Below are 16533 nucleotides of genomic sequence, written 5' to 3'. Positions count from 1 at the left end.
GGCGCGGGATGTGTGGGTGGGACTGGGGGTGTCGCCACTCTGGTGCGAAAGGCTGTCTTAGCCCTTTGCGCTTGTAACGAGATCACGTAGTGTCTCCTTATAGGTGCATGTGTAATGCTGGGAGCGGAGGTTCCTGCATATACGCGAGCTCCCCATTTAGGTGTGAATATAGACAGCACATGCGTGCAGAGATGCCACTATGTTAGAAAAGAGACGCCTGCCTGCAGCAATCTTAGTTGCTGGCAAAGCTGTGTAGTGAGGATGAAGTCAAATGCTGGTACTGCGTTTTAAAAAGAAGAAAAGGCCAAATGTTCCGAAGAGTAAGTAAATAATAAATATTTATAAAGACAAAATAGAAATGTTCATTATTGTTGGCAGAGGTAGTCATGCACAGTTAAGAACAGATGTGGCCTCGGGGTATAACACAGTAGATGTAACTTTGGCTAAAGAGCCAGTGATGCCATGATTACTCCTCTGGGCAAGAGGGACCAGGATTGGTGCGCAAAGGCCAGAATGGCAGGGACTGTGTCCTCAGAATGACGGGTGTCACCCTTATGATGGTTAAATGCAAAGCTTTAAAACAAAGACGAGCTGGTGACTAGTTTGTGCAGGTGGTAAAACGTATGATTTTCTGCCAGTAGGCGGACAGTGTACTGGGCAGATGATGGTAACGATTGACACCAGTTGATGCCATGTCTTAGACTATACTCGGAAGATGGGGCTAGTGGTAGTTTGTCCCACAAGAGAGTGTTCTCTGTAGTAGTGTAGTTGATCGTTGTTCATAACACTCTGTTTTTATGTATAACACCCATGTCACTCTTTATCTCAGGTAGTTTCAGACTACTGAGCCAATTGTAACCATGGGATATCATCATTTAGTTCCCTTACACTCGTCTGTAGTCTGTAGACCCATCTTTGTTCTCTAATATGAAGGGGTCTGCTGAGGTCCGTCTTATTTTTACTCATTACTTCAAATACCACCCATTTCAGGTCGTTGTCTTTATGTTCAAGGTCCAGAAAATATCTTGTTAGCTTGGTATTTGTCTTTTTGCATCGTATCGTACTTCGATGCTCGTTGATGCGAATCTTGATCTTTCGGATTGTCATGCCCACATACAGAAGGCCACCGGGGCATGTCAGAAGGTATATTACATTTTCGGTGTTACAGTTACTAAATTTGTTCAGTTTCCAACGTTTTCCAGTACCTATGTCTACTTCTTTTGTGGATGTGGTGCCTTGACCGTTTTCGCTTACACTGTGAGCTGTCTGATTTCTTCAGAAAGCTAAAACTTAAACACTTCTTTGAAAAACACCAAGCTAGTAGTCCCTCCTCGCCAGAGAGCGACACAGGATTACGACCAAAATCCACCTTCACCCCACCACCTCATACTGTCCCAGCAGAACTTATTGCCTTTGAGCAGGCAGTATTCAATGACATTGAGGCATATGAAGACACTGGCACCTTTAAGAACATGAGTGCCAATGAATTCCAGGCATTGAAAACCCTCCAGTCAAATCCTTCCATTGTCATCAAACCAGCTGACAAGGGTGGGGGCCTTGTAATCCAGGACTCATCAGCTTATGACACTGAATGCAGATGCCTCCTTGCGGACAGGGTCAGTTACACCCCATTAACCATTGACCCTTCCCCTGAGCTGAAGACAATGATTATTAACCTGGTGGAGGAGGCTGAGTCCAACGGTCATATAAGCAGACATGAGGCTGATTTCTTAACTAAAAGTGAAGGGATTATTCCCTACTTTTATACTTTACCTAAAACTCATAAGAATAAGTCCCCACCACCTGGCCGTCCTATTGTTTCCGGCATTGGTTCTCTTCTGGAGCCTCTTTCTATATACTGTGACTTTTTCCTAAAACCCTTGATCCAGAGTACATCTACCTACTTGAAAGACACCAAGAGCCTGCTGGTTCTTTTACAGGATGTAACCTTGACAGATGATCCAACCTTCCTGGTATCTTTGGACATAGAAAGTCTATATACCAGCATTCCCCAGGAAGATACCATAAGGGTCATCAGTGAGACTTTGGAGATGAGTCCTTGGGACTTCCAAACCTCGAAACAGTTCATTGTCGACTGTGCCACCCTAGCCTTAGAAAAGAATTTCTTTGAATACAAAGGGACCCTCTTTCTCCAAGCCACCGGTACTTCCATGGGGAGTACCTTTGCTCCTAGTGTGGCAGGCCTTTACGTGTATGATTTCGAGCAAAAGTACATACTGACCCCCAACAACCCTTTCTCACTCTATATATCTTTTTGGAAAAGATATATAGATGACATTTTGGTGATCTGGAAAGGACCTGAAACCCAACTTGTAAAGTTTTTTGAATGGATTAACACCTGCGACCCCAGTCTGAAGTTCACCAACACGTATGACCAGAATGAAATAATCTTTCTGGATCTTACGATCACCAAACGGGAAGGCAAGCTACTCACAAAAACCTATTATAAACCGACCTCAAAAAACAATCTCTTAGCCTTCTCCAGTTTCCACCCACGACCACTTAGAGAAAACCTCCCTTTTGGTCAATTTTTGCGTATCAGACGCAACTGTAGTCGCATGGAAGACTTCCGCATCCAATCCGATAACCTATCCACAAAACTGAAAAGAAGAGGTTACCCAGAGAAAATTCTAAAACGCAGCTACAAGAGGGCCAAGAATCAACACAGAGAGGCGTTACTGGAGGATTCAGTAAAAGCAGCAGAAGATATCACTCTGACATGTGTGACGACTTACAGCACGGCTTCTAATGCTGTTACCAAGTCCATCCGTAAAAATTGGGGCATCCTTATGAGTAACAACTTAAAATGGGAAAAACCCCTGTTTTCTTTCAGGAAGGCAAGAAGCATAAAAGATGCTCTAGTACACACGAGACCACGAACACCATCACCTGACAACATCCCGTCTGTCCTACGATCCTGGGGACTTCCCAAAGTAACAGGGCATTTTCCTTGTGGGCAGTGCAGTGTGTGCCACCTCACGAAAGCAAGCAAGACTCTGAATCTGGAACAAGACAAAGTGTGGAGTCAACGTACTCACACGAACTGTAACTCATCCAATGTCATCTACCTACTTACATGTCCGTGTGGGATCAGATACGTTGGAATGACCACACGTAAAATCAAACAACGCATTGTCGAACACAGAAGTACAATCCGCTGTGGGAAAAGCATCACCAAAATGACAGAACACTACGCAGCCCTCAAACACACCCCTGACGACCTAACCTGGACTATAATTGAACAAATTAATCCAGGGATCAGAGCGACCAACATTCTGTTCGAAAAGGAACAACGTTGGATTTATCGCCTGTCTAGTCATACTACGGGTTTCAACGATAACATCCCATGGGGCACAGTGCTAAAAAGATAAATAGTTAAAAAGATGATATGCCAATGAAATAATTTGTTGGAAGACAAAACATCTAACCAGTCACTCTGTGGTTTACTACCTGCATTTTCATGACACCACGATACTGTGTTCTTTGCTCTTCAAAATGAACAAGTCTTGGCTCTACTGAACACCCATTAGGCAACATTCCTTACACTCTCGCCATTGCCTTTATTCTAAAGTGTTATAATATCATGGGCTTAGAGCAATAGGAACTGAGCAATGGAGCATGTCTTCAAAAAGTCTTTACTCTACTGAACACTCATTAGGCATCGATTCTGATACTCCTGTCATTGCCTTGTTCGAGAGTATGAAAATATTAAAATATCGTAAAACCCGGAATAACATCAAAAAATCCGTCGGAAAAAGATTCTCCGCCGATAAAGTTGTCACGTACACCTGCTTAGCAGGCGGTACGCATAACACGCACAATGTGATAAGCCTCCCTTCCGCCACATTGAGACCCCCCTTTTTGGCACCAAAACCTCTAAGAGTTGTGCGACTTTCCCGGAAGTCGACCAAGCTTACTGTATTCCCTGACAGGCAGCAGTCTAGCTGTTTCCTCCCACGTTAACGTCTCACGTGACAAACGTGATGACGTTACGCCTTCTGATTGGTAAACGCCTACTATTTTTTCCTCTCGGCTGCCCCGGACGTCAATATCCGAGTCCGCAGGAGGGCCGAATAGGTGTTGCAGAGGGCTGGTGACTTTGGAGTAGTAAGTAAAGGTTCTGCAGTACGGATTCCCATACCTTTACTCCAACCGTGTAAGTTTTTAACTCTTTTTATTCTTTTCGCTCCCCGTCCAGAGTGCGACTACAAGTCCCGCCTCCCACCCGGACTCATGTAGCGAAACTGAATTGAACATCACGTAAGCACCGTGATCAGCTTTCTCGATGTTCACAAATCCATACGACATGATAACCCTTCGAATCTCCATCACAAACCAAGCATTTTATTTTCATTTCGCCTCCTAGAAGTCGGCCAGAGTGCAGTGCTGACCATCAGTGTGAAGGCGATACACTTATGCCGCTTTGCCGTATCACCCCCAAAAACAGGGTGTAGCACTTTTCCGGCACGATCAGTTATAGCGCTAATGAGCACCACATGATTTTACCTTTTGAACACGGGTTAATACTAGTGAATTTTTCCCGTAGGTTCAGAGCAATGGGAAATTCCCACCATGTGTGTGCATGAAATACTTTCACAACACTTGTGTGATTAGCCCAAGCCTGTTTTCTTGTGAAAAAATATATATGTATTATGTGAATCATTGTGTGTTTGTTCTGAGTTGTTTCTTTTTACTTTGCCTCAACAGAACTAAAGCTCTCAGAAATTGCTGAAGGGTAATCTTGACCGTAAGTCTCAAGCGGTATCTGACCCCACAGGTTAGGGTACGCCTTAGCGCGCGTATACCGCCGTGGTGGTCTCACATTAGGTCCTGACGAATGCTTCGTGTATTGACGCCAGAAGCAGAAACATGTTGACCACTTTTATCACTTTGCACTTGATTTAGGACGTAGCTGGCCTAATTATCACCAGTTTCTAACGTCCGCCACACCATTTTTAATTGTGTCCGGTTTACCACTATTAAAATTCCTTATTGGTTGAAACTGTGGCATATTTTAACTTACACTATCACCCTTTGCACTGCATCCACACACAAAAAACCAGCTCCGCTGTAATTCAGGCGTCGCAGCACACCGGGGAGACATTCGGTCTCTCCGGTGGGAACCCAATGATGAAGCATGTCACCAACTAGGTTGGTGAGTGAGGGATCTTTTAAAAACATAGTGATTCACTTTTCTTAATCGCTCTGCACTTGTTCACATCTGATGGACACACTCTTCTGTTGTTGATCTATACTAGCCCTGGGGGACTAAGAGTGGCTCCAAAAAACTCCCTCTCTCTCCTGTTGCTAATTTATATTTGTACCTGGGTAGGCGACACACCCTCCACACGGGTAATGCCCAGAAGGTCTTTGTGTGTTCCAGAGAGTGGTCTGATCTTCCAGTTTTGATGGGGGATCTTTGGCGTGTAGATGAACTTTCTTAAGATTTTCTGCAATTTGTCACTGTCTGTCGTATACTGTGTGATAAAGGAAAGATGTGTACGTGCATCTTTCCTAGTTTCCCATTAGGTCTCTTGGCTAATGTGTCTTGTCTGGTAATCCGTCCAATTATTTTCTTGCCTTGGTTAAGGTACCCTGATCGTACTGCCTATTATTAAATCTTTGTTTTATGTTGGAGATGTTGGTTGAAAAGGTGTCATTAGAACTGCAATTATGTCTGATACGTACCATTTGGCCAAATGGTATGTTCTTAATACCAGACATGGGGTAGTAACTGGTTACACATAGAATACTGTTAAATGCAGTAGGTTTTCTAAACATAGTACTCTGTATGGTATTGTTCTTCACATAAAAACAAAGGTCAAGAAACTCAATCACTGTCGGCTTCGAAGGTCAATGCATTAGTCCAATTGGCGCAAAGTCGTCTCTGTGTCAATTTTGATTGTTCTGTCAGGACAGGGGTAATTCCTCCATTCTGAGCAGATGAGCATTGCCCCAGTTAAATGCCCCCAAGCCCCAGAGATGAAAACTAAAATGGTGATTCATTACCATTTTCTTTTTTATCATCCTGTCCTGAACCCAGTATGAGGATGGGACGGGGCATGCTGAGTGGCAACTGGGAGGAGTAGTGGGCAGAGGGCTGCCTGTGCACTGTGTAAAGTGTGCATGCCTTTTTGGCTGGCCGTCTTGAGACTTAAACTTATCAACCTTGCTGTCTTAAGAACAGGTGCAGGCCACCAGTTCACTGTGGAGTGTTGAGAGAGGCCACTCCCACCAGCCAGGGTGCTGCTCTCAAATGCATGTGTGCGGCACCAGGATTGGGCAAGGGAGTTTTCTGGTGCTGCACTGCAGTTGGAAGAAAAGGTCTGGAGCAGAGTACATGTGAGGTACGTTTTTAACTTTTTATTTTGTTTGTGCACTCACTGGGTTCTGTTCAGCAGAAATCAGCTTTCAAGGGCCCAGGACTGGATTGGCTCCACTTGGCAGGGAAAAACTCACAGATGGCAGAGTCCGGGTGCAAAATTTAAAGAAGTCTTTGATGGCCCGAGACTTCAGAACACAGGCAAGCTAGCAAGCCCTTGGAGTAACCCTGGGTTCAAGTGAGTCTTAGTCCTCAATAGAACAGAGCTCAGCAGGAATCAGGGCAGCACAGCAAAGCAGAAAAACAGTTTTCCACAACAGCAAATAGGCAAAGTGGCAATCCTTGTAGCACAGGAGTTTTTACTCCTGGCAGAGTCCTTCCCAGGTCCATTAGTGTACTGTCTTGGTAAGGTCAGAGTCCCAGTACTTATATCCAGTTGTGCCTTTGAACTGGGGGTGACTTCAAAACAAGCCTTTGAACTGCACAGGTCCCCTTTTCTTCCCAGCCTGGACTCCAGACTATCAGTTGTGGACAATCAGTCTTTCGTGTGGGAAACAGGACACTGCTTATTCAGGTGTAAATGTCAACTTCCCCTTTGTCTTTATGCCTCGGAACATCTAACAGAATGCAGATGAATGCAAATGAGTTCTCTGTCACATCCACCCTTGCTGTGTTTGCGACTGTTTAGAGGGAGTGCCACCCCAGACATGTATTGGAGACAGGGAGCAAGGCACACAGATCAGTAAGAGCAGAGAAATGTCCACTTTCTAAAAGAGACGGCTCTAAAACAGTAATGTTAAATCCAACTTTACCAGTAAACAGAATTTATCATTACCATCCCAAAGATATGGAACATGATGCAGCAGCTTCTTTATTATTAGTAATTACAGTTTAATAGTGCATTAAGGAATGTATCTAGCAGTGGTCTTAATGAAAAATAATAAAGTAAATTGTAACTGATTGCTAGTTAAATGATGTAAAATGGGAACTGAAGTATTTTTAAATGGGTTGTATTTTTACTTTTTCTCTTCTTTTTTTCTATTTCCTTTTTGCTCAAGCCTTGACAATGCACACTATGGGCCTTATTATGATAGCAGGTGGCCAGACCGCCATTCAATATCATGGCAGTCAGGAGGCAGTCCATCAAGCAGGCGGAGGTCCAACTGCCCAATTACAATGCGGCTGGCAGTCGCAAAGTCTCATTTTCATGGCAGATTGTCTTGCAGCCCAGGAAAAGGGTCTACAGGACAATCTGCCATGAACAGGTGCACATTTTGCACATCCATGGACCTTGTGCCATGCACCATGTGGTGCATGACACACAGTGCTTGACTCTGAGTTAGCACACAACATGTGCACCCAGGGCCACCTTGCAGTGGCCCAAGATGGACGGGCCCTGTTTGGGGCCCCCAAAGTCTGTTTCCAACAGCCTCCACGTGGCAGTGTTCTCGCAATGAACAGGCTATCTGAAAGGGATATAGTAATCCTGGCAGCGGTGCCTGGCTCAGCACTGCCTCTATTTGGGACTCTGATGCTGACTGCTGCGTGTTAGACCTGGCACCTTGGCGTGAGTCTCCCTTCCACTTTTTGCCGCTGTGCCTCATGTGTTTTGCTGTTGTTAGCTGCTCAGGGCACTGTGCCACTGCCAACCAGTGCCACAGTGCAAGTGCTCCCTATGTAAAATGTATATGTTGGTTGGATTCCATTATTGGCTTATTTGGTTTACTGTCAGACCCCAGTAAGGTGCACCAGGAGTGCCCAGGGCTTGTAAATACAAATGCTGCTGGTGGGCTTGCAGCACTGGTTGTGCACCCACAGAAGCGGCCTAGTAAAATGTGTCTAAGGTATGCCATTGCAGAACCTGCGTGCAGTCTGGTATTGTCATGCTGACTGGGCAAGTGCACCCACTTCCCAGTCCCTAAACCTTCCCTTAACTTCATATTAGTCACCCCTATGGTAGGCCCAAGGGCAGGGTGCATTGTAAGCATAAGGTAGGACAAGCCCTGATGTGTGTGGCATGTCCTAATAGTGAATTACAGCCATTTTCGTTTTTCACTATTGCAAGCCTACCTGTTCCCATTGAGTGGTTAGGTTTGGTGTTGCAGTCTAAGATGAGCAGTTGTAGTTCATTTACGGATGCAATATTAACAAAAGGGGGCATGTTAACAGCTGCTATCTGTGAAAAAGTAGCCTGCAAATTATATCTATTTTTAAGCATTTGTAGATCCCTGCAAGCTTGCATGTTTACGGAATAAGATGGGAAAATGACCCATCGGAAATAGTAGCCTCTCAGAGTTACATTTTTTAAATAATAATAGCTTTAATTAACTATCACAGCAGTGAATAAAATGTAAATTAAAAAATAGAACGGTTCAGAGGAACGAGTGGTCGCAATAATATCATTATCCGTCCACTCGAATGGAATCTTGGAAATCAGAGACCAGAGTGTAAGTGAAAGGATCAACTAGTCCTCAAAGAACCCTTTACAATTTGTTTCAAGAGTGGTAATACGTGCACCCTGCCCGAGGGGAGGGTAAAGGAATAGCTAATAAAAGAACACATTTATAATAAAGGAGAATGCGAGCACAAAATAAATGAACCCAAGTGTGGGGTTTAATTACACGACCTAACACAGGCTGATTGCCTGGAGCTAATGAACTGAATGCTGAGAAAGAAACTCTCCAGAGACATTGTGAACATGAATGTCTGTGACTGAATTATCGGATGAAGGACTGAGCTACAGGGAGGGGCAGCAGCAGCCCAGCAACTCCTCTGAAGTTCTCGTAGTGTAAAAATGGAAGAACGGAACTGACACATTAAGTGCCTAACACATCCTTGCATTATTAATTTAAAAGACATTTAGCAAGAGCGGGCCTTTCAAATGGTTTTCTATTGCTCTCTGCATACTAAAATGTGAGAATCACTGGCGGTGATGGGCCTTGGGTGAAAACGTTTACCTCAGGCCCCCCTCAGCAATGCTTCAAGTTCCTTCTCCGCCCAGATGCACTTCGGTATCACAGCTTAAGTTACGTTACAGCTGTTACGTAATTAGAACAAGGAATCTAGTAATATTTTGAAATAACTGAAGGGATACCAGTATTCAATGCACACATATTCGGAAATGTTACACATATTGAATAAATAACAGTGCACATTTACAATAGAGGAAAAGCTGAATGTGTACGTTTTTCTTTCCATGTATTCCTCGTGTGCCTTATTAACAGCCATTTTACACACAGAAAGAGCTGGGGCCACATAGAAAGAAGGTGTTGACTTGCTTATGATATGAGTATGGTCAAAATTCAGTGCATCTCACAAGGCCTGGGTTCCCACAGTGACTGAGCGCTACCCTGGTGTAAGCATGTTAGATTACTATTGGACTCTATGGGTTTAGGTATATTGTGGACCGACCCAGTCAACAATTCTTTTCCACCCAAAAAATACCTTAAAAACCTCTACTGGTCAATGATCTCCCAAAAACATATTTCCTCTGTTTCCCCTGAGTCATTGTCTGGCAGGTTTTTTGGACATAAACAAGCCCCTGCATTCGAAGAATATTGGGACACCATTACCAGGCCTAGTGATAGGAAACTTTACCACCAATTCAGGGTAGGTTCCCTACCTACCAAATCATTCACAAAAAAATGGAAGGGTGGTTCATGTGATACCTGTAGTTGGTGTTCTGATTGTGTTGACTCAGTAGGTCACATATTCTTTGTTTGCCCGGCATACGCTGCACCTCGGGCCAAATGGCTTAAACCTTTATGTCGAAATATGGGTACCCGGCAGGGTTTTGTCGCCCTTAACATCTTGCGTTTTGACACAAGCGAATGCGTTGTAATCGCTGTGGCTAAATTTCTAGGCTGGGTCTGGATCATTCGAAATAGGAATTCACAGTCTACTCGAGTGATGTTGTGATTGTCATTTTCACTTTTGTGTTTTAAAGTTTATGTCTTTCCTTCTGTTTTATCTGAATTTGTTTTTTTTATTATGGTTGTAAAACGTCTTTTATGATGAAATTTTATCGAAATAAAGACCAAATGAATGACTGAGCGCTACCGACCCAAATGAGGCGCTATCGAGCACATAAAAGATAGGCATCGAGGCACTATTTCTTCAGTCGTATCCTACCAAAACAGAACTGGCATTTGATAGAGGGGTTATTACAACCCGGTGTCTCTAACTCCTCCCAGGTGGCGAGTCACCGCCCCCATCCTTCCAACTTTCGAACCGTGTCCCTCTTAACCTCTGACATACACCAGTGACCACAATCTTGGTACCTTAAAAGGTTGCAGTTTATTATCACATAACATTTATACATCTTGCCAATTTAATGCATAACATTCTGTGGACACTTATATTGCATTTATAGTCCTTTTAGTCCATTCTTGTTTATTGTCTACCTTCAGGCAGGCCAATCTCTGGGGAGGGGCCCAACCACCTGGGCCATTGTTTCTGCGGTGTTAGGCTTCAACTTGCTACCGATTTGGTCGGTGTCCGTCAGGACCAGCACGGGCTGCAAGTGCCGTCCCGCTCGCCTTTGACCCCTTTCTTGGCCCCTCCCTGTTCTTCCGGCTCCCTGCCGTGAGGCATCCCAAGGGCCCAGCTTGAGCATCGCATCTACTCTGTCTGTGGCTGATTGCCACCACTGGCTCCCTCAGTGGCCCTGCCGTGAGGCATCCCAAGGACACTGTGTGAGCACATCATCTATTCAGTTTGGTGCTGATTTCTGACATCTCGCTCCTTCTGGTACCCCTGCCTTGAGGCATCCCAAGGGCCCAGCAGGAGCATCACCTCTACTCTCTTTCCTTCAGCGAGGGGGGAGTATGTGCATAGGGTGGCCTTTGGCCCTCTTCTTAAACCCCCTCGCAGTTTCCTATCGTGCCCCCTGGTCACCCCCATTTCGCAGGCTCTCGCCCTGGGAGAGGAGGGGGACATCTCGCCCCCGGTAGGAGCTTGTCCCGGGCCTCCATAGGGTCCCGCTTCGCCTTACCCAGCCCTTGCTTCGACGTGTCTCACCACTTTTTGGTGTCCAAAGTAAATTAGAGGCAAACTGCAGACACACTTTGCATCCAAATGAACAACATTAGAGAACATTTTGGCTTTCATGCAGTACAGACTATAGTTTTACCATTGGAGGTGAGGCAGCCAAACATCAATGTTTGCTGATGGGTCGTTCCCATTATATCTAATTGTTAGACCTGGCATCTTTGGCGTGGTTTCCCCTGACTTTTTGCCTCTACCTCCTGTATTCTTGACGCTGTGCTGGATTTCGTTTTTGCTGGTTTCGATGCTTTGGGCACTTTGCCACTGCTGATCGGTGCCAAAGTGCAAGTGCTCACTAGGTAAATTGTTATATTGATTGGTTATCCATGATTGGTATATTTGTTTCACCTGTTAGCCCCTAGTAAAGTGCACTGAGTGTGCCAGGGCTGGTGATTCAAATGCTACTAGTGGGCCTGCGGCACTGACTGTGCCACCCACAGGAGTAGCCCTAAAATGGTGTCACAGGCCTGCCACCGCAGTGCCTGGGTACAGTCTCGCACTGCCATGTCGACTGGGTAAGTGCACCCACTTACCAGTCCCTAAACCTTCCCTTTGCTTCATATCATTCACCCCTATGGTAGGCCCAAGGGCAGGGTGCATTGTAAGTATAAGATAGGACAAGCCCTGGTGTGTGTGGCATGTCCTAATAGTGAATTACAGCCATTTTCGTTTTTCACTATTACAAGGCTACCTGTTCTCCATAGGCCAGAATGGGCAGTTTGATTATTACATTTTATAATCCTAAACTGACTCAGGGAACATGGTAGAAATTTGGGTTTAGTATGCCTGAACTCAGAATGATAAAACACATCTTTTAGTGAAGTTGGTTTTAACATTCTGTGTTTGAAAATACCACTTTTAGAAAGTAGGTATTTTCTTGTCTAACCATCCAAACCTGCCTTTGCTAGGCTGTGTATTCCTTGTCTGGAGTTTTGAGTGACAGGGGCTGGGGAATTCCAGGGGGTGGGGAATTCCCGGAGACAGGGTGAGTCAGCACAGAGCTGAATAGAGAGATCTGCATCTAGATGGGAGGGAGGAGAGGCACCTGGGACCTGAATAGTACAGTACCTTCCCCCCACAGTGCTGGCTCCACCCCCTGTGGTGCGCCTGATGTCTCTGCCCTGCACTGTGAAATGAGAGAAGGAATCATATCAACAAAGTGCTCCAGGGCTGTGCTTTCCCTCCACAATGCTGGCTCCACCTCCTGTAGGGCGTCTGATGTTTCTGCCCTGCACTGTGAAATGAAAGAAGGAGTCATGTAAACAGAGTGCTCCAGAACTGGTTTGGACTGGGCAAAGCCCCCTCTGCCCTCAGAGGACAAAGGATTTTGGGGTATAAATATTGGGACCCTGATCCCAAGAAATTAGATCATCCTGGAATCAAGAAGGAACCTCTGCCAAGGAGAAAGCTGGAAGACTGAAGAAGAAGGACTGACCTGCTGTAAGGCTGACCTGCAGTTGCTTTGCTGCTAAGGAGAGGGGAAGGACTTTTCTGTGTGCTGTGTCCCCTTGCTTGAAGGAATCCTCAAGGGCCTGAGTAGAGCTGGCCTCCTGTTAAGAAGTCCCAGGACCAAAAGGACTTCACCCCCAGCTTCCCCCTGAACTCTGCTGTGTGAGTTCTGCCCTTACTAGAGTGCTTGATCCAATTGTGGGGCCTCTGGAAGTTGTGCCTGCTATTGGGAAGCTGACCAAGAGAAAATAAGTAAAAGATCTGCAACTTTTTCTCGCACCGCCGGCTTAGAGAGAACATTTCCGTCGCCGCGAAGATCGTCGCAGCGCCTGTCGCCGCTGCAACGTCAACGCCGCGTTCATCTTCGGAGCACATCGCCCATGGAACGGGAATATTCCTGTCACTGCGAGTATCGTCGTAGAGCCTGCCGCCGCTAAGGGAGATCGTCGCTCCGCTCGTTAGCGGGCCGCATTTTGTCGCTGCGAACATCGTCGCAGAGCCATCGCAGATCGACGCACCGCTCGTTAGTGGGCTGTATTTCGTCGCTGCGAACATCGACGCAGGACCATCAAGGATCGTCGCATCGTGCCTTTGCGAGTAAATTTCTACACTCCCAGAGCATACAAGAAAGAGCCAATAAGGAAAGTTGGAAAACAAGGCGGAACCAATAGGAAAGGTTTGAAAACAGAAATATCAGATGACTCAAAGAGACCTCTCCTCTAACTGTGTTTGTCACCCCACCCTCAAGCTAATACATTAACAGATTCATAACTAACTTGCAGGTGGCGAGATACGTTTGTGTGTGTTGGAGGACAGTTGTGAAACGAGAGAATGCTAGCAGGAGACAGTGAAGGCCAGTCGATAAGATAAAGTCAGGAAAGAATAGTGTGAGCCAACAGATAGTTGAGACGTGGATTAGAAAAGCCAGACAGGGATTAGTGTACTCGGCAAGTTCTAACACCAGCTTTGCAAATAGAGGCCGAGGGCGTATTTCGACACCGGGCTACAGAAAAAGCAGAATAGACTTTGTTCGCCGTACTGCCTGAGTGATGGCAACACAAAATGGCGGCGGGCCACAAAATGGCGGGTCGATTCGATAGTGATCGAAAATCGAAGTTCCTCATGACCTACCCCAATATGAAGGAGGTCCTATGTCTCAGGTATGGACTTACTCCAGAGCAGTATAGAATGCAGTTTAGGAACTGTATGTATGTATGTATTTTCATTTATAAAGCGCACTGTAACCCTGCGGGCATCCTGGCGCTAACGACACAGTGGAGAGACTTGGCAACAGAAAGGCCCATAGAATTTAAGCTCTAGGAAAGAGCCAGGTCTTAATCTGTTTACGAAACAGTGACAATTCCTGAACCTGTCTTAGCTGTAAGGGAAGACTATTCCACAGAGACTGCACCTACCCAACTCATACAGCTGCTTCAAAGTGTAGCAATACCGCACAGTGGCCATTCCCTCACAAGGCAAAGATGCGACATCGCCCGTGGCACAAGGCGCGACCGAGGCGCGGACGGGCGCAGAAGGGCTTGCCTTTGGCACGCCGTCGGCGCGCCCGCTGCACGCGTCCGCTGCGCGGTCGCTCCAGAGCGACGTAAAATAACCGCCACAGCCACAAAGACTAGCGCGCTAACCTCCTTACAGGACGGCGCGAGTTCCGGTCTGTACTCGGATCCTCGTGTAATTATTTTATAAAAACGATGGTCTGCTAAAAATAGTCGTGGAGCAAATAAAACTCAATACAGCAGCAGTTTTTTATGTGCAAATGGGCAAAAGTTAAAATGAGCAAGTACACAATTTTTAAAACAGTTCGTAGCTTCAATCCCCCAACCCGATCTCAAGCGTCACTCCAGCAATGTGTCTAGTGGTGCGCGGTCGCTCCAGAGCGACGTAAAATAGCCGCCACAGCCACAAAGACTAGCGTGCTAACCTCCTTACAGGACGGCGCGAGTTCCGGTCTGTACTCGGATCCTCGTGTAATTATTTTATAAAAACTATGGTCAGCTAAAAATAGTCGTGGAGCAAATAAAACTCAATACAGCAGCAGTTTTTTATGTGCAAATGGGCAAAAGTTAAAATGAGCAAGTACACAATTTTTAAAACAGTTCGTAGCTTCAATCCCCCAACCCGATCACAAGCGTCACTCCAGCAATGTGTCTAGTGGTGCGCGGTCGCTCCAGAGCGACGTAAAATAGCCGCCACAGCCACAAAGACTAGCGCGCTAACCTCCTTACAGGACGGCGCGAGTTCCGGTCTGTACTTGGATCCTCGTGTAATTATTTTATAAAAACGATGGTCAGCTAAAAATAGTCGTGGAGCAAATATAACTCAATACAGCAGCAGTTTTTTATGTGCAAATGGGCAAAAGTTAAAATGAGCAAGTTCACTATTTTTAAAACAGTTCGTAGCTTCAATCCCCCAACCCGATCTCAAGCGTCACTCCAGCAATGTGTCTAGTGGTGCGCGGTCGCTCCAGAGCGACGTAAAATAGCCGCCACAGCCACAAAGACTAGCGCGCTAACCTCCTTACAGGACGGCGCGAGTTCCGGTCTGTACTCGGATCCTCGTGTAATTATTTTATAAAAACGATGATCAGCTAAAAATAGTCGTGGAGCAAATATAACTCAATACAGCAGCAGTTTTTTATGTGCAAATGGGCAAAAGTTAAAATGAGCAAGTTCACTATTTTTAAAACAGTTCGTAGCTTCAATCCCCCAACCCGATCTCAAGCGTCACTCCAGCAATGTGTCTAGTGGGGGCAACTCCAAGAAGAAAGAGTGTGAGACTTGGATGGAGTGTGTGAATCTGTACTTGCGTGCACTGGAAGGTTGGATGAAAGGCAGCAAAGTAACTGATTACAAGGGGTTGTTGCATATAATTAGTTGGGAGCACTTGAGTAGACTATGTGTTCCAGAGCTGCACCAGCATCTTTTAAACAGCAAGCTGACGGACCCCATTGAGCTTGCTAAGGAGACAGACCGCTGGACCAGTACCAGGGTCCACAGAGGAATTGTGGGTACCACAGCCAAAGGTGGGCAGGGTCCCCAGCAAAAGAGTGGAGGGGACAAGGGTAACCAAAAGGAGTTCTCTCAAGGACCCCAAAACAGTTCCCAGGGAAAGGAGACCCAACCTGGCCCCCTAGGGGCAGGCGGGACCCTAGGGGCCCACCTACCTGCTATCACTGCAAAGAGGTGGGACAGATTGCCCTTAGTTGCCCCAAGAAACCTCCAGCACCCACTGGTGCTCCTAAACTGGGTTTAGTGAATGTAGCATTTGGGGAGGATTTAATTTCTGGTGAAGGGGAGGGACCAGCAGTTATGACCCTTGTCTCTTTAGGAGACCAAGAGATGGTCCAGGACATCTACCTGCCCGATAACACTAAGAAAAACAGGCAGTGGGTGACCATCAATGGGAGGAGGCTGGAGGTTCTGAGAGACACAGGAGCCAGCGTGACGTCTGTGAGGTGTCAGTGGGTGTCTGAAGAGCAGGTCATTCCCAATGTACTTCACCCAGTAGTTGCAGCTGACAACTCAGTGGGCCTCTGTAAAGTGGCGCAGGTTCCCTTTGAGTGGAGGGGGGTCTCAGGTCTCTTGAAGTTTTTTGGGAGTCCATTCATGCCTGTAGACTGTTTGCTAGGTAATGACCTGGAGAGTTCCCCATGGAAGGAGGTGGAACGCCAGGCTCAC

This window comes from Triturus cristatus, chromosome 2_2 (genome assembly GCF_964204655.1).
Source record: "Triturus cristatus chromosome 2_2, aTriCri1.1, whole genome shotgun sequence".
Taxonomy (NCBI): Eukaryota; Metazoa; Chordata; class Amphibia; order Caudata; family Salamandridae; genus Triturus; species Triturus cristatus.
Note: the sequence above shows the minus strand (reverse complement) of the source record.